Source organism: Aythya ferina, assembly GCF_964211825.1.
Source record: "Aythya ferina genome assembly, chromosome: Z".
Taxonomy (NCBI): domain Eukaryota; kingdom Metazoa; phylum Chordata; class Aves; order Anseriformes; family Anatidae; genus Aythya; species Aythya ferina.
The window spans coordinates 13,645,487-13,671,253 of record NC_140299.1 but is presented as its reverse complement, the minus strand read 5'-3'; the positions used below and the strand labels follow the sequence as shown (position 1 = coordinate 13,671,253).

Genomic DNA, 25,767 nt, shown 5'->3' with positions numbered 1-25,767 from the left:
TGGCACAGCACCAGAAAAGAAGCCATCACTACAATGACAAGAATTACTAAAAAGGGAGCATAGCTGAAAGTTGCGCAGAGCAAGGCAATATGTTTGAATATGATACACTGGTATTGGGGAGACACTGGCGGGACTTGCAATATTAAGAGTATTTGTATGTCTGAGATGTGCTCAATATATTTTATTTGCAGATTTCCATGCTCCTCTGGCTATTACAAGTCTAAATTAACTTGTGGCTCTCATAAATCCTCTTTTTCGTGATGTAATTAGGCCCTTCCACTACTGTGCAAAGTAAGCCTCTTCAATTTCATACCCATAAATCAGACTTAGTTCTAGGACTGGTTCCACCAACCCTTCCACAGTTAGTAAGATTGTTACCATTTGTTGGTGTTTATGCTGTTCTTCAGAGATTTATATTTAGCTTCATTTTCTTCCAAGAACTATGCTGTATCTTATTTCACTGACATGAAGACTGACCTCTGATGCTACTGTATGGGACCCAGCAACGGGGCTCATCCAACATGATGATTAAGCATGTGTTGAACTTTACACTGCCAGTATAATCAACTGCAGGATAGCACAAGTGTTTAGACGGGAAACGACTGCTAATCAGTTCACAGCAGGCAGGTTGTTGCAGCAGGAGCAACCTCAGCAGCAGGTCGCTTCTCAGTCATTAGTTCACTGTAGCCACTGTGGATATTTGTAGCCAAAGTATCAAGACTCAACTACATGAGGTCCAAGTGGAAATGCCTGCATGAGGAAGTATCAGAAGACACATTAGAGCAAGTGTGGAGAGGATGGACATGAAAGACAGCAGTCAAAGCACGAATGGTGAGGAGTGTGTTGTTTGCATCAAGACCAGGAGACCAAACGCTCAGGTTTGTTGCTCTGATAAGGTCACAGCATAGGCAATTTGTCACACAAAAAAATGCTCTGATAACATGGACTCAGATAACATCTTCTCGACAGGAAGACAGACAGTGGCCATAAAGATGGCAAAATGAGGGAATACAGCAATAGACAGAAGCTTTTCCTAAGGTTCCTGGAGGATATGGCAAGCTAGGATCTGCAGCAAAATCACTGCATAAAAAATTCTTGAATCAGTAAAATATAAAAGATCTTCTCAAAAAAAAAAAAAAAGAGATTTGTAGTTGCCACTCGAGATAGACCCAACATACCTAGTGAGGACTCAAGAGCTGGTGCCCCTCATCCTCTGTGTCCACACACAAGTGACCCGGTCAGGCCCCTTGGCCAGAGAGATCTTGACACTTGGCAGCATGTGGCAGTGATTCACCTGCTAGTGTCTCTGTTCTGCGTGGGTGAAGCTTCACCTTCATTGCTAACCATAAGGGTCTCATTACTGGCAGTGAATCCAATATATTCCACGCAGTGTATTTTCAGGCATCTGAGGTAGATTTTTTTCCAGTGAAAGGAATGCAAGTGCCTTCAGTTTAATTGTTTTGGGCAAGTCATGTTTTTCTTTCCATTTCTTTTAAAATTCATGGCACTATCTAAGCTAGTGCAGGTCAGCAGATCAAAGTCTTTCATTGCTTCTCCCTGTAAATGCACAAACCACAACAGACTATATGGTTTTCCTGCAGACATGGGAGACCAGGGAATTTTCTGAAGCCCTTAAACAACATATTGCCATCATGTCTCTGGGGTTTGCAGGCATAGGTCCCTAATGATGAAGAAAATTCCCTGGATTTGAAAAATATTAATTACAAAGAGATTATTTCTCCTGGGTCAGAATACTCATTTCCAAGAATAGCTCTGATCCAGCTTGACAACACAGGGATGCTTCCACTGAGACCTCATAGGAAAGAGCTGTTGCTTTGTGAGCACACCAAAACATATTGCACTATCCAGTGTACTCGAGGTTATTCTTGGCATGAACAGAGGCTACTCCTCCTCATCCTATCACAGCCAGTGTGAGTTTTGTTATTGGCTTTCCTGAATACATTCAGTCAGACCCAAATCTGCTTTGTTGGTAGTATTACATAACCATTTTTAAAAGAAAACAGGAATAGATGGTCCGTAAACAGAACCATTGGCAGATCTCTCTAGACAATACTATGTATTTACAATCACTGGCGTTTGTAAACACAGGTAGCAGTACCACATCGCACGCTTCTGGTTAAACTGCATGGTTTGTCAAACATGCACACAACTTCTCAGCAAAGGAAGTTCTTTAATATTCTTTATTGGCTGGAGGAAAGTGGGTGCCAAATACAACTGTGAAATGGGAAACAATGCACAAAGGAAAAGTTCCAGAACATCAACACATCCGTTCCTTTCCTCTGCCATAAATAACCAACACACCCTTAACAGCAAGACTAAATGGCTCCAGGAAACTCTCATTAATGAAAATGTCCTAGCTGGGCTTCTCACTTTCATTTGGAATTTACACTGCCCCGAGAAGTTTTTTTCTGACCTAGAGAGCAGATAAGTTGTTCTGTAAGTAATACTAGGCACTGAGATAAATGAAGATAAACTAAAACTTGCCTCCTGTCCAGAGAGACTTAAATCTTCCTCTCTCACTGCCCAAATATTAATGTTGAAAGGCACAGCCCTGCTGCTGTTAAAATCAATGACAAAATGCAGCAGTAAGTCTATAAAGACACAGCGTGTGTTCCAGCATCTGTCCTTCAATTTTCTGGAAACCAGAGATAAGGCAGGAAACAAAATAAATGGACTGCGTATATGTAGTACATGCAGATAAGTTTTGTTGTAAAATATAGCAGCTGTGATATTTTACGTGAGAGTCGTATGATAAGACAGGATGCATAGATGGCATATTTTCTGAGGATCAGAAGTCATAGGGAAAGGACAATTATATCAGCTATTAGTCAATTGGACATTTATATTTAAGTTAGCATATTTCACTGTATAACCATCAGATAACTGAAACCTAACCATCCGCAGCTTTATCATCTTGAAACTTTTACTATACAGTCTTGTCTCAAATAGCATCAGGTCAAGAAAGTTTCTTAACTTCTAATTGCATCATTAAACATTGAGTCATTAAATACAATACCGAAGCCTTAAAATAACTTCAGGAACTAAAACACTGAACACCTCTTTACCCAGTTCCTGTACAGAATGCCTGTAAATTACAGGGAAGCTGCCTTGCTAATTAGTAAGAGAAAATAGTAAAAATGAATACCATTTGATTTTGTCTTATAGAAAATGGGCCAGATCTTCTGCAATTACTCGTAGTACACATTCCTTGATCAGCAGGGCTTCCTGCCAAGTGAGACGCCTGTGAGCCATTACTAAGGGGAAAGTAACATGAGCCGCAGAAAAGAAAGGTGGCACAATTTCATTTGACATTTTCAGTGCCTTCAAAAGAGAGTCCTTGTGTCCCTTTCATGGATGGAAACCTGCACTTGTGGAGCAGTCTCCATAACACAGGGACAAGCTGCATCCTTTCCAGCCTTGGATGCTGGCTTTAGGAAGGCACCAGGCTTCGGCTCTTGAGATCTGAAAATACAGAAAGGCAGAGGCACTCCTCCCTCAGGTGTGTCAGAGCAGTGAAATGGCCACCTTCTTCTCCCCAGGCCTTCTGGTGCTAAGGATATTCCCAGTCACATTGCAGCCCTGGCTGCTGTAACATGGAAAGAGGCCAGGAGAACTTCAGGGTTAGAACAGGAACAAGGAATTAAATGCAGAAATGGTCTTAGGCAGCTGACATACCAAATCTCTTGGTGCCTGATCTGCATAGCAAAGTTCAGACCACAGAATTAGGCATCCAGCAGGCCTTTCCAGTGGGAAGAGACTTGGGACTGTGAAGAGCTGACTGACATGCCAGAAAGTAACTGCTTAAACCCACTGATTAGAAGACTAGAAGACCACTAAGGAGAGAACTCTCCAAAAATCTCTCCATCCTTGGACTTTTAAATATTTCAGCCTATGTCAGGAGGAAACATCATCTTCTTCTTGGAATGCACAGCCCAGGGTTTCTCTCCAACCCTTCTTTCTCAAGAACAGTATGTGTATAAGGAGAGTCAGTGCTTCCTCTTAAGGAGGTGACACAGGTCAACAGATAGACAACTGCCTCAGGATACAAGGCCCGAAGTCAAGCATGCTCTTGAGGCAGAAGAGACCTAACCACAAGGTTCATGCTTCTCTTGCTCTGGCCTACTGAAGCTTCAATTGTCTTTGCACAGGCGAAAACACTGGAAAGTAAAGGAAAGGACCCAAGATTTCATCTCTACAAAACACCCTATATACACATAGCCTGCGTGGTGAACGTGAAGGATGGCAGGAGGCTGTGGCTTTGAGGACCTGAAATCCTTCTACATAGCCAGGAGTGGACACAAGACTAGCCCAGGATCTTCGTGCAAGCATACGCTGTTCTTTGTCACCTATGTTCTGAGAAAAGCAATCTACAGCAACTTGGAAAACCTTCCGTAGGAAAATATAGGCAGAAAAATGCAGGGAAAACTGAACAGTGACTTTTTCTCCTGGTCTTGCTGTGGTTTACTGGGGAACAAAAGAGGAGCCACAGGCCTGCCAACTCTTCTGATTTTATGGGCCTCGTGGTATATATTTTTTTTAATTGCCTGACTCTTGAGACTGTGGGATTGCGAGGATTTCGAGTTTAATTTAAAAGAGAGGCTGGCACGTTACTGTTGTGGCTTCAGAGAAATGTCGGAGGTCGAGCCCCAGACCTCAAAGCCTAGAGGCAAACACGGAGACAAAACGAGCCGAGCACCTCCCGCACCCCGTGCCCTGGGCCCACCGCTGGGTGCCCCGGGGGGCTGGCGCTGCCGGGGGCACGCAGAGCCCTTTCCCTAGCCGGGCGCTCGGCGAAAACCTCCCGAGCATCCCCAGCGGCTGGGACCCGGCGCTGAGCTCGCCCCGGGGCCGCGGCTGCCCCTCAGCTTTGGGCCCGGGGGGCGCCGTCCCCGGGGGTCCGTCCCGGGGGGTGCCGCCGCCATCCCGGGCAGCTGCGGCGCCGGGCGGTGCGCGGCCGAGGCTCCTCCCGCGGGCAGCCCGCCAGGCCCTCTCCTCCCTCTGCCCGCCGCCTGCCTCCATCGCTCCCTCCCTCTCTTCCCTTCCTCCCTCCTTCCTGTCGGCGCTGCGCACTGCTGCCCGCCGGAGCTGGGCCGCCCGGGACCGCGCCGCCGGGCAGCCCCGCGGCATGAGGCGGCGGCCGGGCAGGGCAGGGCGAGGCGGCGGCGGGTGAGCGGGCAGAGGGGGGCACGGCAGCCCCGGGGGCTCGGCACGGAGCGGGCACAGGTGGGGGCGCGGCGGGGGTCGGGCGCTGCCTTCCCCCGGGGGGACGGCGGCGAGAGCGGCGGCTCCGCTCCGCCGCTGGCCGGGGCTTAAAGAGCGGCTGTGCGGCAGGTTGGCCGGAGCGAGCGCGGAGCCGGGGTAAGTGTGCGCGACTCTCCTCGGCGTCAGGGTGCCTTCATTTGGTTGGCTTTGGAGGTAACATCCTCCGAATATATACATATATATATATATACTCACACACACATATATATACACACATATTATACGCTCACATATATATATATACACACATATAAATACATATACACACATACATACACATACATATACACACACATATATACACACACATATATATTCTCACACACACATATATATATACTCACACACATATATATATATACACACATGTATATAAACTCATACTTTGGAACTACGCCCTTCCATATATATATATACACACAGAGATATACACACACATCTATATACACATATATACAACACACACATATATACACACACACATATATATACACATATATTTATACACATATATATATACACACATATATATACACATACACACACGTGTATATATATATGTATATATATATATATATATGTATATAATAGGGACCTTGGGAGGGAAATCTGGAGCCCTCCCTGTGGCTGGAGAGCATCCGGCCGTGCTGCGCGCCTTGCCGCATGCCGGCTGTGCTGGGGCAGGGTGGTAGCTTGCCGTGTCTATTTTAAGGGGTTGAACTTCTGACGGATTTAGAGGCTGGGGTTTTAAAAAGATCTCTCTAAGCCTCTAAGGTGGTTCTGGAGAGAGTCATTCTCCTGTTGAGGTTCAGTGTGTAAGTAAATTTGAGCTGGGTGTATTGTGTTGGCATGTTGTGGGGTTGCTTCGGCAGGAACTGGTGATGTAGGTGTTTTTTCTGTTTTTCAGTCGTAATCTGTGGTGGATGCCTGTGGACTTCGCTATAGATGGGAGTCAAGCTCCAGATAAATATTGTAATCACCTAGTGCTAGGGAGAGCCTGGCTGTGGCTGTGGTGTAGGAATTATCGTTTGAATTCTCTTGTTCAGACTTTCACATTTAAAATCTCTGTTGCAAAAGCCATTGTATATTCATTTTCCACAACCAAGTTGGCTGTGTCCTGTCAAATTCTGACATGGAATCACAGGCACTGGGTGGCTTTTCTGTTGTGTTTGAGTGCAGGTTGTTACTTAAGGCAATGTGGCTTGTTTGTGACATCTCATCTGGGAGTCTGTTCTGCTTTTTTTCCTTACTATAAAAATTTTATTTTCCTATAAAAGAATTCTTTAAATTCTTATTAAACCCTTAACCTGTAGCACGAACCCAGACCGTTAATCAGACTTAGCAGGTTTAGTAGCTGTGGGAAGATTAAGGTCCATATCATGCCACTTTCCGTCTCAAATTGTCATGTGCCAACGCCAGCTGAAGCAGTGTGTTGTTTAATGTTGTTCCATCACTGCACATGTGCTTTATAAATAAAGCTTTTCACATCCTGTAAGGAAAAATGCTTGAACTGGTCCGTCTGCAGAAAGTCTGTGCTTGTCCTTAACTTCTCAACCACTGTGTGCTGTATGGTTTTGGTGATAAAGATGAGCATTGATTTCTGTACGTTTTTGGTGGTAAAGGTAAGCAAGCACATAAAAGTCTCCAGGATGTGAATCAAGATCAAAATAAAAATGAAGTTTGATGATGTGAAGTATTAGGATGTGGGAAAGGCAGAACAAATGCAGGTAGCAGATCCACAGAGTGAACGGTGCTGTATCTGCATCTAGTTGCTGTTGCTGAGCATCAAATGCCTGTCATTAGTTGGGTAGGTGTCTGCAGGTTTCTTCTGAGAGGTCAGCTCAGTCTACTAGGAAAGCTTAGTGTCAGGAGGCTGCAAGTCTGCTGTATCTAAACTGGAGAATGTTGTAGACGTCCACATGTCAAAGGCTTAAAAATCACCAGTTTGGAGCTGGTTTAGAGTATAGCTTTCAGATAGTCAGTAGGTGACCAGATTTTCTTTGGTTTTGCTTTCTGTTTATTTACTATACGCATCCTTTCATCTTATCACTGTTTCACCTATTCAAACTTTTATCAGTGTTATTAAGTGATAAGAGTTTCCATTGTGCACTATCCAAACATACCATTTCAGTCACTTAGAGCAACCAGTGGCAAGCCCTATGGAGGAGTTAGATTGTGCAAAATCCCTTTACAGGTGAGCTGAGGAAAGGGCGAGACATAACCTTTAAGTGAGGGCATTCGTGTAGACTTGCCAAAGACTGTGGAATATGCAGGAACAGCCGTATGGGTGGAGATGCTGTCCAAGAAAGAGAAACTTATTTTCACAGGTGGTAAAGCTGCTACTGCTACCTCAGTACAGAAGTCATAGGGCTTTATTTTTCAAGCACCTGATGAGTTACCATCTGTTGCTATAAGGTCACATCTGTGTCAGCATCACGTGCTGCTCAGACTTACTCTAAGAGCTTTAGTAAACATCCAAAAAATCACCTGAATGTATAAATCTTCATAAGTAATGCTAAAGCAGAGCCTGTGCAATCAACCTGAAGCAGCTCTGTTAGAGCATGTGCTGTTTCATCCAGTGGGTGTCTGGCGGCCGGTTATGTGCCACGTGAAGAGATGTATTTAAACACAAGACTAGATATGTGTTAGTAAGAATTCTCCCTGAAAGATGAAATGGCACCTCAAGAAGAAAGTCTGTGGCAATCGAGATTTTTATAAATGCTGACGCTATCTTGCAGAGTACAGCATATCACAAGGCTGATACGGATAGATTATGTTTTTCTGCAGATGACTCTATAGATGATATGATCAGGTAAACGAAGTTATTTTCCAGTTATGCTGTGTCCTAGTGCTCAGAGGAATGCTGGGGATGCTAAATTCAGCAGTTCCTGTTGTGTAACCTAGAGTGTTGATACATTTTCTAGATGAAAACAAAAATAATCTTGTACATTTTTAAATGACAGTTTGTATTATCTTGTAGCGAGCTTATTAGAGCTGTTGAATAGCAGCTGTTGGAAGGGAAAACAGAAAAAAGAAATCAGGAATTTCTTGGTTTTGTTCTATTTTCAATAATACAAATTGATGTAGGGCATAGTTATAATAGAGATACTGAGATCTTGTACTGAGATTGATGTTGAAATACAGAGATGACTCAAGTGGAGGGATGTTATTTAGCACTGCAGGGAAAGGTTTGATGAGGGAGGTTTAAAGATACTTAAATAGGTGAAAGGGTTGAGAACTCAGACCAGATACTTGGTCTTTCTCTGGTTTATATGTTGATCCATGTGCATGGAGATATGGAGAACAGGTACAGAAGTCAGTTTACTACTGTTAACAAAACTAGCTAGAATGAATTGGAATGTTTTTTGTTGTTTTTGTTTGTTTGTTTGTTTTTTCTTTTGTTTCAGTGTGTCTTTTTCTCTGAGATTTAGTTATGAATCCATTTTGGCTGTTGAGCATCTAATTTCTGACTAAAAATAAGAATAATAAACTACTTTCTTCTACATACAGCTTGAGAGGTGATTATGCTCTATGCACCAAGGCCGGTTGATATACTTCATTCCATAAACAGCTTAATGTAAAAACTGTAAATAATCCTTGGGACCAGGGCCAGAGAGAAATGCCATCTGCAGAAAGGCTGCAGAAGTCTCCATCCCGACTCATTTGCTTGTCTTCAGCATGGTCACAGATGTTTCCCACACCCTAGCATGGGTTGCAGTCACTGGTCTGCCTCATCAAGGGTGGCATCACTGCTGCTTTCTTTTTCTGACCACATCTTTAAGCAAAAGTGATGGCTTCTGCTTTCATTTGAGGAGCCCCATGCTGGGGCTATATGTGACGTGTTCTGTGCACATTTCACTGGCAGGCACAGGTGAGGGAATAATTGCTTTCTGAATCTTGAGTGTTATGCGTTAGGCAGGTGTGTTGTGGACCTATCAAACTGGAGACCATCTGCATCCCTGCATCCTGGTGCTTACAAAATTAGTCATCACCTCTCTCTCCTTTTTTTTTTTTTTTTTTTTTTTTTGCCACTAATACTTAGCTGCAGCTAAATGGGATTTTGGAATATGTTTGTTTTAGTTTAAGCATCAAAAGTTCTGGTTTTATTGGTGCTTAAGTGTCTCCAGAGATCTCTTCCAGAATCTTGTGGATGTCTTCCAGAGTTATTACCGTGGCAGTGATGGGGGCCATATAAATTCCTAGACGGCCAGAGCTACTTTCTTACCCCCCTTTGTGGGGTGGAGGGACAGCTGGGATACAAATGACCTGCAGACACTAAGCTTCCTCTGTTCCTTGTCTGCTTTGCTTTCTGACTTGGAAGCCAACAGATATTAATTAGAATTAATGATATCTAGCAATACCAAACTGACAGTAAAGATACCCAGGGATTGTTCTCTGTAGTGGCTTTTTTGCTGATCATTGCTGTCCTCATGTCCCCTGGAAAATGTGTAATTCCTAGATTTACAGACCGTGAAAGCCCTCCAGTTGTGTGTCCACACGGCTCTTGCCCTTCCTGCAAGAACAAGAAGCTCTTAGCAAGGGCTTTTGCCACTTGATTGCCATCTGCTGTCCCTGCTGCTCCCTCTCGAGTCACTCCTAGTAGCGGGTTTCACTGCAGGGAGAAAGTGCTTTGGCTAAAAATAACTCCCAGCCCATCGGTATGAATGTTGGTCAGGGTGTAAGGTTCTGAAGGGCATATGTCTCCCCTGCTTTCCATGCACCGTCTGGAGCTGGCACTGGAGCGAAGTCAAAGAGCGTTGCTACAACACATGCAGCCTTCCCTTATCCCACAGGCAGAGAACTGCTGAGTTGTCAGCTGCCGAGTCCAAATTATGCCTTTTACCTCAGGGAGCACAAGTTATAAAAGCACGTGTCATGGAAACAAGGACGGCACTGTAGCAATTCCCTGCTCCTTCTGCCTCGCTTCCTTACCATGCCAAAAACCAGCTCCACAGCACAGCCAGCAGCTGTGTTGCCAGCTTGGTGTGTGGGGAGCACATTAGGCCAGGATGGCTCTCCCATCTCTTGGCTACCTGTGTAGGCGAGCAGAGTCTCCTTTCTCTCCTCTAATCCCCGGGGTTGAGGGGCTGCTTCCTGCAAAACCAGAGTGCATGCAGCATTTCAGCCAGCGTTGGCCACCTGAAGGCTTAAGTAGCTGAAGGAGGACTTTCCTTGGGTGGCTTTTATGCTTTAGCATCTTCCAGGCCAGCCAAAATGTTTCACTGATGTAGTGGCGTTGATTAGAGAATTAATGTGCGTTTTCAGTTAGGTTGTGTTGTTTTTTTTTTTTTTCGTTTTTTGTTTGTTTGTTTGTTTGTTTGTTTGTTTTTGTTGTTGTTGTTTTGAAGTTTCTATATTGATGAGCAACATTATACCGGTGTTGTTTGCCAGTATAACTTACTGCATTTTGAACACCTTTACAGTCAAACCCACTTTCTTTTGTACATATGTAACTATATTCCTAAAATAGAGATATATGTCCGTGCTTGCTGTATATATACTTGTAGCTGCACAGGTGATAGCTTTGTACCTAGGTGGCCTGGTATTTTGTAGTGCATAATCATGAAATTTATGTAAAGGAATGTATTTGTGCTATTTGTATAGATGATGAACACCATCTGAAAATTATGCTGTAAAGTTTCTTATGCTTGCGTAATTTTGTCATTATTACACAAGTCACTTAAAGGTGTAATAAAAGTGCAATTTATAGAGGTGGTCGAAGATGGTTCACATTGTTGATCTGGCTCAGACACGCTCTGTGTTGTACTTCTGGGTATACTTCTGGGCCTCAGCCATCCATCTAAGCTAGTTTTGCTCCATGAATAAATCAATTGCTTCCCTCCAAGAGGAAGTGCAGGCTCATTTGACTGAGTAGCATGGTTAAACATTTATTCTGGATGGTGTAGGTATGACCTGTGGCAAGCTTGGCTAGCACAGTGAGCAGAGCAAGCCAGCTCTTTCTCAGATGGTTTTATGCCCTCAAATGCCCCTCACTTGTGCCTTTGGGCATGCAGCATACTTCAGCCTAAAGCTTTGGAAGCTACTTCATCTTTATTTCGAGAGCTTTGAACTGAGCAGCACGCAGAAAGATGGATTGGAGCCAGAGGCTGGCCTGGGCCGCTTGCAGTGAGGAGGCCTTGTCCAGATGCGGACATACTGGGCCCAAGCAATGCGAAGGCAAGCCAGTCTGCACTGGTGAGGCCGGGGGTGATCTGTCATGCTGTCCACCAGGGTGGTTGGCATATCTGTGATACTGATAGCTGTTTCACAAGCTGTATTTCAAATTACATGCACATTTGAGAAGCCCATTGCACATCCCACATGTCTTGGAGAGCTGAGGAGACAGGCAGATTTGGGCAAGTGGGAGAAGTAGCATGGCTCTGCTCTGCACGGGGCAAGCAGCTGCCTTTTGGGGCTGTCTGGTGATATTTGCCATAGCCTGGCAGCCCTCATTCCTTTAAGATCAGGGCTGAGGCCATCACCCAGATCTTGTGCCAAGACGGCCCTGCTGCTCATCACAGGACATAACCCTGTTTGTATGTCTGTCCATGGATTTGCCCTTCTTGAACTGGGTGATCTCATGGCCTCAATTAACTATAAAATCAGTGAGGACAGAGCTACAGAATCTCTCTCTCAAATAATTGGTCTTAATAATACCGCAGGGCAAAAATGCTGCTTAAATCAAATGAACTTCAGTAGAAAATTATAGTGGTCAGTATTACAGGTTGGGTTCCTGCAGACTCTGAAGCACAAAGGTGAATGTAAGTTATATGTATTCCAGCTACAACTAATTTTCACAGCCTTTCATGTTTTGGATCAAGTTCAGCACTTGCAGCAAAAGAGAGATTTGACCTCTGAGGTTTTACAGCTACTCTGGAGCTAAAACTAAGGAGATAAGCTTTTAATGTTTAATCCTAGGTGGGGGACAGAGAGAGATAGAAAGCCAAACAGAAGTGTGATTTATGTATATTGCAGACTTCAGTGTTGTCTTGAGCTAGTTGTAACAAGCACCAAAGTACTGTGTGTGAGATGCACGTAATAGTCACACTCTTTTTCTTTCATTTCTGTTAAGGTTTCTGCTGGTTCTGAGGATAATAATATCTGTTCCCTAGAGTCGACCTGTTCCTCTTCCTTTTCCCCTCCTTACCCCTGCTCCATACTCCTGCAAAGGTCATGGCTATGAGAAGCCTTCAGTATACAGGTCTCCAGGCACGTAACTCATAATTCATCTGCTGGAATAGCATTGTCACAATTCCCAATATAGAACAGCCATCTCCTCCAAATTGAATGTGATTGGCCTGTTCTTCTCTGAAATGCTAGGAATTTTTCAAAAGAAGATATTTTTACCCAATGTTGCCTCGTGTTTCAAATGACAAGATCAGCATGGATGTAAATCCAGCAACCTGCCATGAGACCCATATTTTAAGTCTTACTACAAAATTGATAGTTTGTCCACTGTATATTGTCCTCCTTCAGTATTAGAGCAGTTATAAGATCTATGGGATTTTTCTGCTAATCTAGGCTGATGGTGTACTGTGAACCTGAGAATAATTATGCTGAGCTCGTGTTTAGAATTTTGTCAGGAAGGCATCCAATCTTATCTTTAAGATTTCAAGCAGTGCATCCCATTCTTGAGGGGCTTTGCCAACATTTAATTAACTTTATTTTTAAATATATGCATTTTGCAGTGAAGGTCTGCTACACGGCATTGTTTTTTGTATCTCATATATCAAGGGCTACATTTTTATCTTTTTTTCTTTGTAGGTAATTCAGAACTGTGATCAAGTAACCTCATTAAACTAAATAGTCACATTGTTTCAGGCTTTGCAGCAACAGATTATCTCTGGGACCCAGACTGGTGTATGTAACCATTTCATTCTGGGTATAAATTGACTCTGTACTGGATTAGACTATTTCCACTGCTAATGAATCTTTAGTGTTTCTCTTGTGTTGTTAGATTGAATGCTTCTATAAGGTAAGCTCATCCACACAGGCTAAGTTCTGAGCATTTTTATTGTCAGTAGCTTTTATGTAGGTTTGCTTGGTCTGTGATAACTGGTACTCAGAAAATTGATTGTTTTCCAGTTGCTTCCCCATGTTTCAGCAGTGCAGCTGGTGTTAATATGCAAAGAAGATATCCTTGAAAACATTGGGTTCTTTTCTTTTACCCTTTTGCCCTGCTGTGTACTCGCTGGCTAATTGGTAGGTAGCTCTGTATTGGAGATGAGCTTGGACAGTGATTGTTGCAGACAATTATGGAAGCAAGACCTCTGTGTTACAATAGCTACCTTCAGAATTAGGTCATTAAAAGGCTTTGAGTGAAATAGTGTTAATTTTTCTCTCCACACAAGTAGACACAGAAGGTGTATTTGTCATCCCAGGTCTTTTGTGGGTGAACCTCTCATGTAGCATTTTTCCCCACCAATTCATGTATGAATCTTTTAACTTCAGGTGCCTAACGTGACTGCCTGCTTCAGCATTTGGCTCTCCTGCACTGAAGAGTAACGACAGAGCCTGCCACGGGCTCCTGCAGCTGGGCTCCTGCCAGCAGTGCAAATGTAAGTGTATGCATAGTTTTACTCATAAGATCAAATTAGTCATATTCAGGAGCAATGTGTATGTACATGGTTACTGAGGTTTATTTTCTTGCATCAGTCAGCAGTTATCTGCACAGTCACAAGCAGTGCTTCATGGCTTTGAAATGCCTTCTCATCAGAGGCACAGGTGATTTCTGATAGCATTTAACTGCTTAGTTCTTGGGACTGGAGAAAAAAGCTGCTGCATTCTAAACCCAGATATCTGAAGAACTGGTACTTTAATAAGTATTTAACTGAATGTTAGTAAACATGCATCAATTTTTACCATCTTTACTGACAGTTGGTTGGGAGCTTTTTAATTTTCTTATTTGGAAAAAAAATACTTGTCATGTACATTCCTGGTACATATATGGACCTCTGATTTTTTTAATCTCTTCTGCTGTTGCTCACGAAGACTTTCTGTATATATTATTCTAAAGCCTAATATTTATGCCCCTGAGGCATATGCATTGTCATTTAAATATATTTTGCAAATGTAATCCTGGTAGAGATCCAGTTTGTGGCTCTTTAGTATAGAAGATTGCAGAACTGGGAAAAGCAGGGTACTCTCCAAAGATGTTTGAGGTAGAGGTACTTTTAAATGGTATGTGAATTCTAATGACTTGCTTTCTGGTGAGATTGTCGGTGCTTTTTAGAAGAGGATTTCACAAAAGTGGAAAACAGAAGTGAGATTATTGATGTTTCACACGATAAAATTTATGTTAGAGGTTTTACAGGTCTCTTGGTTTAGACAGTAAGCTTTTAAGAACAGGCTTGGCCTTGTGAGTCATGTACTATATATCCGATTAAATGCTTAAAGAGTAGATATTATCCTAAGGAATAAAAGTCTGGAATAGAAAGTAAAAGTGCACTGAAGCAGAACATGCCAACCTTACAACTGCACCAAAGTGTTACTTGTCCCATTAAGTCCGTCTTTTCTGTGGAATTAGGTTTCCCCATTCCCCACCTTCTCCACCCCATGCCCTGACATCTCACTCTGCAGCCACTAGCGAAACCATTGAGAATTGTCGCACGTCTCTCGTTCCCACAGTCGGACTTGCTCAGCAGTTTAGGAACAATAGCTGTTTCATTGCTGAGTCGTGAAACAAAAAAGTTAAACATATCAGCAACAATGCATGAAAAATGGGATGAAGAGCCTTCCACAGGAAGGCATTTTTCCATGCCAGCGTATAGGTACTCAGGATTTATGGGAGACCGAATCTAATAAGCAAGAAATCCTTCTTCTTTTGTACATCATCTGCCAGCTCAATAGTAGAAGAAGTAAACCATAAGATTTACTAATAACAGCAGGAAGGAAGAACCCTGTTAAACAAAGACAGCAAAGTTGGATGACTTGCTTTTGTATAATCCAAGGTTGTTTTTCTCTCCCAACAGCCCATTTTTTCTTTAAACTCACCCTTGAGAAAAGAAAAAAAAATAAGAAAAAGAAAAAAGATCTTGAGCAGAATAATCTTGCTTTCAAGGGATTATTGAGGAAAAACTTGTGGAACTGACTCACTATGTCCTCTTAGTAGCAGTCTCAATTTTCTGTGAGCTGCTCTCATTTTCAAATTAGGTGCAACACCATTAGCCTTACAGATGCTGCTGTCTCAGCACTTGCTGATGTGTTATTGACAGAGATTCAATTCATTGCTTTTGCTAAGTTCTAAAAGGAATGACAGAACACAGCATTGCTGTGTTTTACACCAATAAAAAATAATATGTATGGGTCCTAGCTATTTTACCTATTACTTTAAAATGCCTAGATCTTCCTTGTTTTATTCCTTTTGCTGAGCATTATTTTAATGTTGCAGTTTGTTCAACAGTTTGCTTTCCCTGGAAAGTACTTTATAGCAGTCTTTTCCATTCTGAGACACTCCACAAAACAGTTAAGGAGCTGTTAATTTATACTTGTCATCCAAAATCATTAAGCTTTCTAAGTTTAGTGACTTCAATCAACAGACAAGATGTAAGCTTCCCATTTAGAGTATTCAAAAGAAATTTGAGAATTTTTAGCATCTTTTTCACTCTCATGGACTGAGACATCTCAGTCTACATTTGAATTGGATTTGAAGTCATCCTATAGAAATGGAAAACAAAACTTGAACTTCTTATATGTTTTGTTTTAAAACAATGTTCTGCCTAAACTGAATATTCAGCCTAAATTATTTGAAACGGAATATCACATGTTAATTTAATTGTAAAACAACTGCATCTTGTTTCTTTGGCATTGCAACCACGTGATTTTGTATAGCATTCAGCTGAGGAAGTGTTGCTTGTTTTTAGAGCTGTGGATGCCATAGAGCATATGCCAAAACTAGATTGCTGTCAGTGTCTCTATTTTCAGGGTGTCAAAGTTTGTTAGGGGGTAGGAAGGGTAACAGGAATTAATTGGTTTATTTTGATGCATCGGGTTGCCAGCTGTGCTGCTATAAGAACTGATCCACAAATAGGTCCCTTGCAGATGACTGCAAGGGCTGGAGACCTTTGTGAGAGGAGTTGAATGGACAAAGGCGAGCAGCATTAGCTTAAGACAGATGGATTTGATGTCTCTGTATGTCTTCTGGGTCTGTGTTGGCAATGAAGGTTGTGATCAGCAAGAGAATGAGAGTCATGAAAGAGTGATCTGGCCTGCATGTGGGAGAGAGAGAGTCTCCATTTCCAGCAACCGTGTCCCTGTGTACATGTGCACAAATGCAGGAGTTAATATTTATTCTTTATAGTGTGGCAGTGGTCTCTCTTGGGGCCTACAAAAGTTATTTAGGAAGGAGACTGGCTCTGATGTATTTCAACAGTAGAAGTCAATATTTGTTTTTCTGAGTACTTAAGATTAATTTGTATACTTTGCTGCCATGAAAGGAGGATATGCATGCGTATGCGTAAGTGCGAAGCTGGAGGGAAATAAGGTGCAACTAAAACAGTATGTGGAAGAACAAGAACTCTCAAATAAATGCCAACTAATATGTGATTACACATGAACAAGCTTGTTCTCATAGTGTCATGATGTACTGTAGATCTTCCTTCTTTGGAGAGGCTGGGAGGGGAATGGCAGCAGCTGAACACAGGCGTAGGAGTGTAGCGAAGCAGAGGAAAGCATTCAGTCAACCCAGTGTATGGGAAGCCTACACCTCATAACATGCTGCACTGTGCCTTCATGCAATACGTCTGGTACTTATTCAGAGTGGAAATACAGCAGAGCACGAGAGCTTTTAAAGACACAAGAAAGATTAATACAATGGGAATTTATCAGAAAACATAGATCTATAGTTTCAGGAATCCCTCATTCCCTCGACTACTAAAAAATCAATTTATTTCTCGTAAGTGACTCTCATTCCTTACATTCACACTAAAAGGATATTGCATAACTCTTGCTCATTATTCTCAATATATTTAATGTGGAAGCCGCACTTCAGCATTTGATCTATTTATATGCTGTTCATACACACGAAGCCAGACTTTCTTTGGATTCAGTTCATTGTACCTTAAAAGTAATCCAAATACCACAGGTTTCACTGTAAACAAAGAAGGATTCCAACCCTCAGGTCATTGCCGGTTGTTTAAAAAAAAAAAAACACACTTGGAATCACTTCAATAATTATCAGTGTTCTCTAATTAAACTAAATAGGCTTTTCCTGTGATGGAAAGAAGATTAAAGGTCATATAGTTCAAAATAAGTTTTTGAATATTACCAGATTAAGGAAAATTAAATCTTTCATTAATAAGGTCAGCTTCTTTAATGTTTATCAGCTCATAAGGATGTACAATCTGAAGAGAACCAGCAGGGACAGAATTATGTAGAAAACATGACTTGTCTGAGGAACAACAATTTTTTTTCTGCATCCTTCTTTGTAAAGCCTGAGTGACAGTGTTTTGGCTCACATTGAATAAAGCACAGTTGACAATGTGGGCAAATGAAGTTTTCCTCTGAAGAGATGCTGTCTTGAGAACTACACAGAAACTAACATTACCCTCAAAAATGAAAAGTGCTGTGGAATATTGAGTTTTATTTCAGTTATGAATCACTAAAATGCAGCAAAACACAGACAAGAGGAAAAGTTTGTCTATGTAATTTCATTTGATTCTAGGTTTATGCACTGCTAAAAACATGGTTATATTTGTTTTTATGATTTGTCCTGGTATTAAGTATCTGAAAGGCATAACAGATAGCTGTAGGCATTCATGGTAAGCTGTGTTCTGTATATACGCGAAGTAATCTGACTTATGTGCCTTTGGTCAGTGTACTTGTTCCATGCTGTGTTGTGAAGTGCAAGAATTCAAGGAAGTGTGACCATGAGGTCACCAAATTCAAGCATATCAGGAAATGTGTGTAGCTGTATCAGATTTACGCAAATACATTAGTTGAGTCCTTCATCTTATTGCAGTCTTAATTTGGCAGTTGTAGTAAGTATCAAGATGATTTTTGAATGGGTTAAAATACTAGAGTGTAAATGACTCCTAGCAGTTTCCTTCTACTGCGCAGCACAATAGTTTAAGTAGGTTAACAATAGGTTAAGTTTCTTATTTGGCTAATAGTGTCCCTTAACCTTCACCCCTCCACTTTGTTCTTTGTTCAGATGATTAGGTGTTTTCCATCTGCACCTCTATGGGAGAAGAATCTGTGCTTGTTAATTTGAGCTGACTTCCTAAGGAAGTCAGGCATATCTGATAATGCTTTGTCTGTCCTCCTACCCCTGCCATAACCTTTGAACACGCTGCCCAGGTTCATTTCACTGAGAATGAGGAGGTGAGGTCTCAAAATAAGATGTCCTTAAAAGCTTTATGAAACTCTGCATCTGGATATAGAGACCCCACTGAGGAAATGGCTGCAGGGTGAAGTCAGACTTCCGTGGACTGCGATCCAGGCCTCTCCAGCATGCCTCCTGTGATGTCTAATAAGGCTTAGGGGATAAGCTTCAATCTATGTTAACACTTGGATAATTCGTAACAGCAATAAATCATGAAGAGGCTTGTCGATATACCCAAAAGTATTCAATCTAGTTTTGGTAGTATTAGGGTTCATTGTGTTCCTCAGAAGTGTTTGTGTTCTGTTGTTACCATTGGAGAGCTGTGCTGTGTCCTCCTAGCAGTAAAGGAGAACCTATACCTACTGTACCTGTAGTTAGCCACATGCTTGATGGTAATTGATACGACCAGGAGTTAGACATCCAGTTTTCTGTTCAAAGTGTCTTTGTTCTTCTGAAGATCCCACACTGGAAACATCAGATGCGATGTCTGGGTTGGGAACCACTCTTGCATGGAGTGTGTTGGGCAAGGCATGGTAGATAACTCTGTGAGTGGTAACAGTTCCTGAATTAACCTAGAAATTAACTGAAAACAATAATAATTCAGTGAGAACAGAAGGCAAAATGTACAAAATACACATTTGGTTTGAAAATCCCACAAGTGCCATCTAATAAGTTCTTTTTAAGCTGTGGTAAAAACAAACCATTGATTCCTACAGCATCTGGTTGCAGTGCAGGTATTGCTCTGCCCAACTGATGCATCTTTCTTCTCTCCAGCCTGGCTACCCCAGTAGGGATGCTTTTCTCTAGTTTCTCTATAAGACATCTGGTTTGTTCTTGTGTGTTTGTGTGCTGTTTTCTTAACAAGGAGTCTTTACTGTACTTCCCAAATCCTTTTCAAGATTATACCATTACTATGATTATACTATTTGACATCTGCTTCTCCTGTACATTTTCATTTCCTTATAAAACAGATCTGGGTCTCAGTTTTTGTACATATATTTGTGCTGTGCTGTCAAACAAGTACTAAACACTTTCCTAAAATCAGCCTTGAATTGTGATACTTGTTCACAGATTTCTTAATCAAGTTTCCTCAACACCTCACCTCTGTCCTGCATGTAGTCTACCTGCATCACTCTCCCCACATGAAGATCTTATTCCAAAGAGTGTTTAAGGTGAAATGTTTGCTGCTTCATCTGGAGCGCACCTCTACTTTCGTTGGTGAAGTCTCCTGCCCAAATGCTTGGTAGATGGTGATGGTGACCAGTGGCTTTCAAAATGAGTTTGTGAAAGCATCAGTCCTTGAGTTGAGCTTGTATGTTGTGTCCTGATGTCTCACTTCACCCTGCAGAGTTGGAGCATCCTGGGGAAGCTTCCCAGACTCTTAGAGATGCTGCTGCTGTTCGGCAGCCAGAGAAAACAGTGAGGAGGGAGTTTTGCTACTTGTGCTTGGCAGAAACAACACACCAAAGTTTGTCTCAAAGGACTGAAAATGTGGTCCTGTGCACTCCTGCACATTAACATTGTAATATCTTAACACCCCTTGTTTCCTTTTCCTCAGCTGCAGATTAGGAGGGTGTGTTGGTGCAGATAGGCAGCCTGAATTATTTTATCAGCCTTTTGAAAGAGAAATGGTAGATTCTTAAATTAATTCCTCAGAACTGGGGAAAGCCAGATTCCCAAATGGGATTCAGCCTTCATTTATAAACCATTTTTAGTGATTCGTGCCGTGCAAATCTTTTATAACATGGAATGCTGCCATGTTATAAAACAGAGAGGGAAAGCCTGCATTCAGATTGCTAAAGAGAGATTTTTGTCTCAAATCTGGAATTTTTTTTAAGGCGGTGGAAGAATGTACTCAATTGAAAAATAGCAAAACTCCCTCAAATAAATCTTGTTAATTTTACTTTTCTTCTTTATATTACTCAGTTATCTCTAGAGTCAAAGACTGAAGGCTGCGGGGTCACTAAAGCTGTTTTAAAGAAAGCCAGTTCATCTTCTGTTTCTGTGTTCATTGTCTTTACTGTCAGCTGCATTGGCAATTTGCTTTGTTTCCCAGAAATGCGTATTTCTGGCATGGATTTTCAGATAGGGGAATTCTTTGGAAGGTTTGTGTTGGCAATAGTAAGATGTGTAATTTGATAAATCCATATGAATATAGGAGCTTTTTCTCTCATTTTGAAGGTTAAATTAGTACCTTTACAAAAAAATAATAATAATAAAAAAAATGTCAGAACCAAGTAGAATGAATGTTCTCCACCTGCTAAGCAAAATAGTTTTTTCTTCTAGCATTGAGGTTCTGGTCCTGACATATATTTAGCACCCATGTTTCTGCCTGGCTGCATTTGGGATGACGGCTGTTCAGTATCTCTGAAAACTGAGCCTGCCATCAGTCTCTACAATTTTTTGGTGCTGTCCTACATGATCATTTTCTATGAGACCATTTGATGTTCTACTTTGTGGTAAATTATTATGATAATACCTTTAACTGTTGAGAAAAAAAGAAGTATAGTTTAACTTGAGAAAATGTACCGATGTACAGATTTGTTATGTTTAACATGTATGTTTTACTGGCTTCATGGTCTCATCTAGCATCCTCCATTGTCCCTAAAACTTTCCTATAAGTTGACTTTTAACCTTTTCTTTTCAAATACCTGCTTGTGGACCACAAAAATAGGTATGAAAAGTCTGGCCACTAATCCTCAATTCATAGATTTTTAAACCAAATTTGGAGAGTCGCAATTGGCATATCAGACTGCTGGCAGGAAGCAGGCCTGAAAGACTTTTTGATTTTTTTTTAAACCAATTTTGTTTGTTTGTGTTCAAAGTGGTTTCCAAGCACTTGACAATGAAATACATTCGGAGGCCAGAAAACAACAAAAAAAAAATTGTGTGTTTTTTTTTTTTTTCTCCATAGTTTCTTAATACCGCTTTGGAGAAGTTCTACACTTAGAGAACTAAGCTGTTACAACAGACTAAGAAAACACTTATTTTTATTATTTTTTTTAAACAGAACCAAGCAATTGATCAGCTATATTTTATAATTAATACACAGAAACAGTTAAACCAAGAAATACATAACAGGAAATATAGTCCGTAGGAGATATTTTGGTTATCTTCTGGTTTTCCCTTTGCAAGGTTAAGTCTAAAGAGGCTGGAAATATCTTAGTTTGTCACTGATAGATACTTGGTGCTACACTTGTTTTCTCAGCATGTGACAGAACCTTTAACTTTCATTACGGTTGTCAAGATTTTGAACGAAAGATGTACATAGATATTTTTCCTTGCACATTGACCTGGGAGTACATTTCCTCTCACTAATCTGTCTCATCTGCCAGTAGGTACACTGTATACACAACAACATCTTTAAAAGCCATTTAAAAATCCACAGTTTGCATTGATCTTCTCTTGGCTGGCATGAGGCTACTTCCTCTGTGAGCATACATATGTGTGCATGTGTACGCTGAATTTTGTAAGGGCCATCACCCACTGACCTCCGTGATTAAGAATCTGAATCTATTTGTTCCCTGCTAGGTTATCTGCATAAAAAGCAGTTTAAAATGACTGACCACAGGGACAAAAGGTCAGTTCCACACCACAGAGCCCTGAGCAGAAGTTAGATTACGTTCGTATATTATAACTTTCAGCACAGTTATTGTGGAATCTTATTTTTAGCATCTGATATTAAATATGGGCAATTATATACTGAAGCCTTTGCTGCTTGTATGGCATATATTTGCATGCAAATATTTTTTGGATTCACACACAATGTTATTCCTGAGCATAGAATTATGGAGGTGTTTTCCTTATTTTAAAATTTCAAAAGTGAAAGAACTTTTTAGGCAATTTTTTAAGAATTTGTTGCGCAAATCTACTCATGCTAAATCAGGAGGTTTGCAGTCCATCTGAGAATGAGATTGGAGTCTGATGTACTAAATAAACAGCTACGTGGCAGCTTTATACAGCAGTATCCGGGGCTGGATCACAAACTGAAATTGAGGCAACAAGGTCTGAACACTGAAAGAAAATCAAATATGGCATGGGCTGTGTAAACACGTGCTACGCATAGGTTTGCCTTAGGAAAGTTCTTTCATTGTGCTTGATAATGCTTGAGAGCTCAGGGGACAGAAACTCTGAAGCTGAGAATACAGCAGATTTCGTCCACAGAGAAATGTTCCAGGAATGATCAGAAATCTAGCAATTGAGACTGGTATATGCGAAAAAAAGTGAGTTTTTAAGGGATGAGCTAGTAGAAACCTGGTGTCAGTCATCTTCTGTGTAAAAGGCTGCTGCAAGGCAGATGATAAAAGTGCTTTGCCTGCTGGAGACAGGATGAAGTAATGTCCTTGAAAAGAAGCAAGAGACGGTTGTGCAGCAGGTGGGGAATAATCCTAAGTGTGGTACCAGTGAAGTGACACAAATGGATTGCCCAGGGAGATGAGATTGTTATGGGATGTCCTGTCTGTGGTGGTTTTTAGGATGGACATCAGTTAAAAAGGATTTACTTGCAGTTGCTCTTTCTGGTGGAGAAACTGGGTTTACCTGATTCATTTCATTTAAAAAAAAAAAAAGAAAAGAAAACTTAAAGGCCTTTACACTTAGCAGCAGCTGCTCCTGTTGTTCTCCAGCCAGTCTTGGTCAAGGTTTTGCCATCCCCTCACAAAGATCAGCTCTCTTGTCCTAAATTTATATCTCTAAATCTTATATAGCCCAATGCCATCTTAACAGTACCTCTACCTAGAGTGTAACATGTTTTTCAGTACCCTCTAGAGTAAGGAAAAACTCCCGTGTCTTGTTTGGATTAGCCTGGAACCGATGGAAGGAAACTTTCATCCAAAGATAGTGAACTTCCTCTTTTAAAATTATTCCAATTATTTTGTAACTTTATAATTAAAACAAGCCTATAAATGGGGATCTTTTCTCCTGACTAATGGATTTAATTATCGGACATGAGTCTTTCAATTGCCAACTTTTCAGCAAGCTCTAATATGTTTATGAGACAGCAAGAGCCATGGAGTCTACACTTCTTATGAAACATTGCGGTTTTCAAGATACTCATCATGCTTTGCCTGAAAGTACATAGGTTCCCTTTGGTGCCTCTATCTAACTCTGAAACAGAAACTAAAACTGTGCTTGATTTAGGAGAAATTACTCAAATTTCTTGTAATTCACTTTTATAATGTCACTACTGAAACTTCTGATGTAGGGGTAAAGTAAAGAGTGCAGAGAAGCAGATTTTCTTGAATCACACACACATGTAGTTGCTAACTCTTCCTCGGAAACCTGGCATGACCAAACAGGTTTCGCACAGTCCTGTACAGCTGTGTGTTTAGAAAGTGAGTGGTTTGAGGTTTAATTAACTTCACAATCCACAGTTTTCTCTGCTTCAAGTGGTATCGGTGTTTTCCCTTTTTTCTATTCTGTTCGTGGTTTCTACAAGCTAACAGGGCACTGTCATCTAATTTTGATATAAAGCTTGAAGTTTTGTTTATGGACTTTTCTGCAAACTTGAAATGGCCTTTGAAGAAATACCTTAAGTATTGACAAACAAGCCATTGTTTGATATATATATATATATATATATATATATCAAATGGAATTTAGTCATTTTGTTCACGTAACTCCCAAGTCTCTCCAAGTGGTCTTCACATTCCTGCTAAAGTGAGAGAGTTGTGAGCAAAGTTCAAGCCTGGAGCTTATGTCATGGGTTTCCATCAGTAACATGAACAAATATGATATGAAGCCCCGAAGAGATGCCAAAATGAAGTGGGGTGCTTCTTCCATTGAGAGTATTAAATTTGAAGTGCTCGCAAGTTCTTAATTCATCTTTACCGGAATATGGATTTGTCAACCCTCACTCCTTATACAGCCCTTACCAAATTACGTGGCATGGATATTACAGTTTAGGAATGTATAAAAATAAGAATTTAATGTGTCTAGGAGTTTTATAGTTTAAATTAGTGTATGTTTAGTGAGTTCTGAAGAACTCACTTGGGAACATGGTAAAAATAGAATAAGTTGTAAGTTTTAAGGGTGTTTCTTCCTTCCAAATATAATATTGACCTTTAACATAGCATTTCTATTAGCTTGTGTGTTGTCTGGGCCCTTCCCTCAGTGTGGCTATTGCAGACCAAGAGAAGGGGCCATTTGTGAACAGGTCTGGATTGTATGATGTAGTGCTGCTGTTTCTCACATAGCACAGACAGATTGGAGATGGGCAGAAGAGCGTTTGTAGCATTACCAGTTTATCCATGAGGGAGATTTTCTTAAGAAAAAATAAATTAATAATTAAAAAAAAAAAAAAAAAAAGAGGCACAAGGGAACATCCTCCTGTTGACTGCAGAGGACTTTATAAAGACTCAAGGACTTTATAAAGACTAAAAGGACTTTATTTCTTTTAAAATTACCAGAAGCCTTTAGACAAAGCTTGTAATTCTGGCAGTGATGTACATCTAGATTTGGAAGACTTCTAAGACAAGGTCAGGTGCTTTTCCACTTGAGACATCTTTTGAAAGAACTAGCCTGAACAAAATGTGAGTTATAGAAGACTGCTCTGTAGGACACAGTGGCTCGGCTGTTTTCCTATGTGAAAATTATCCAGCTCCTGATCTTTGTCACTACAAGAAGGCCCTTTGATACATAGAGTGGTCTCTGAGAGGATGCTCATGTTTTCAAAGCTTTCAGGTGGTTTGGGAAACAATGCTTCAGGGACTGGCTGAGCTTGAAGATAAGCTTTCCTGCAGTTTTCTTTTTGAGAACAAAACCTGATGTTGGCCAGTATGTGGGTGGAACTGAATGTGCTCCTCAGATCCTGATGAACTTCTCTTTGGAAAACATGCAACTCATTAATCTTCAAAGAACACATTAAACATAATATTCTAGATTATTATTATTTTTTTTATCTTAAGGTCAATATTTAGAGCAGCACGTATCCAGGGTGATCAGCTCTGGTTCTGCAGTATCTCAGGCATCCGATGGCTTTGAGTAGCAACAACATGAGGAGCAAGCAGAGGAAATCTGAACTACGCTGTCCCCTTAGACCTTTACCCAAAGCAGGGGACACTTGCATTCATGGTACCCAGGACCATTTGTAAATGTGACACATGATCTAAATTGGAAAAAAAAAAAAAAAAAAAAAAGCAAACACAAACTGTTCTAGGGGAATA

General features: G+C 41.0%; 1 protein-coding gene across 7 annotated transcripts in view; it reads left to right on the top strand.

Annotated features, from left to right (window-relative positions):
• The window catches only part of LOC311426589 (leukemia inhibitory factor receptor-like), a 114,041-nt gene that overhangs the window by 52,504 nt on the left and 35,770 nt on the right, over nucleotides 1-25,767 (top strand). For 3 of the 7 annotated variants that reach the window (XR_014686887.1, XM_084503052.1, XM_084503047.1), the window contains exons 1-2: nucleotides 5,240-5,379; nucleotides 13,735-13,841. The gene's annotated coding sequence lies outside the window, so the exon portion shown is untranslated. Of the gene's footprint in view, nucleotides 1-5,078; nucleotides 5,188-5,225; nucleotides 5,380-13,734; nucleotides 13,842-25,767 lie in introns of those variants that run through there. The other 4 variants (XM_084503050.1, XM_084503049.1, XM_084503048.1 and 1 more) reach the window with 3 other exon arrangements.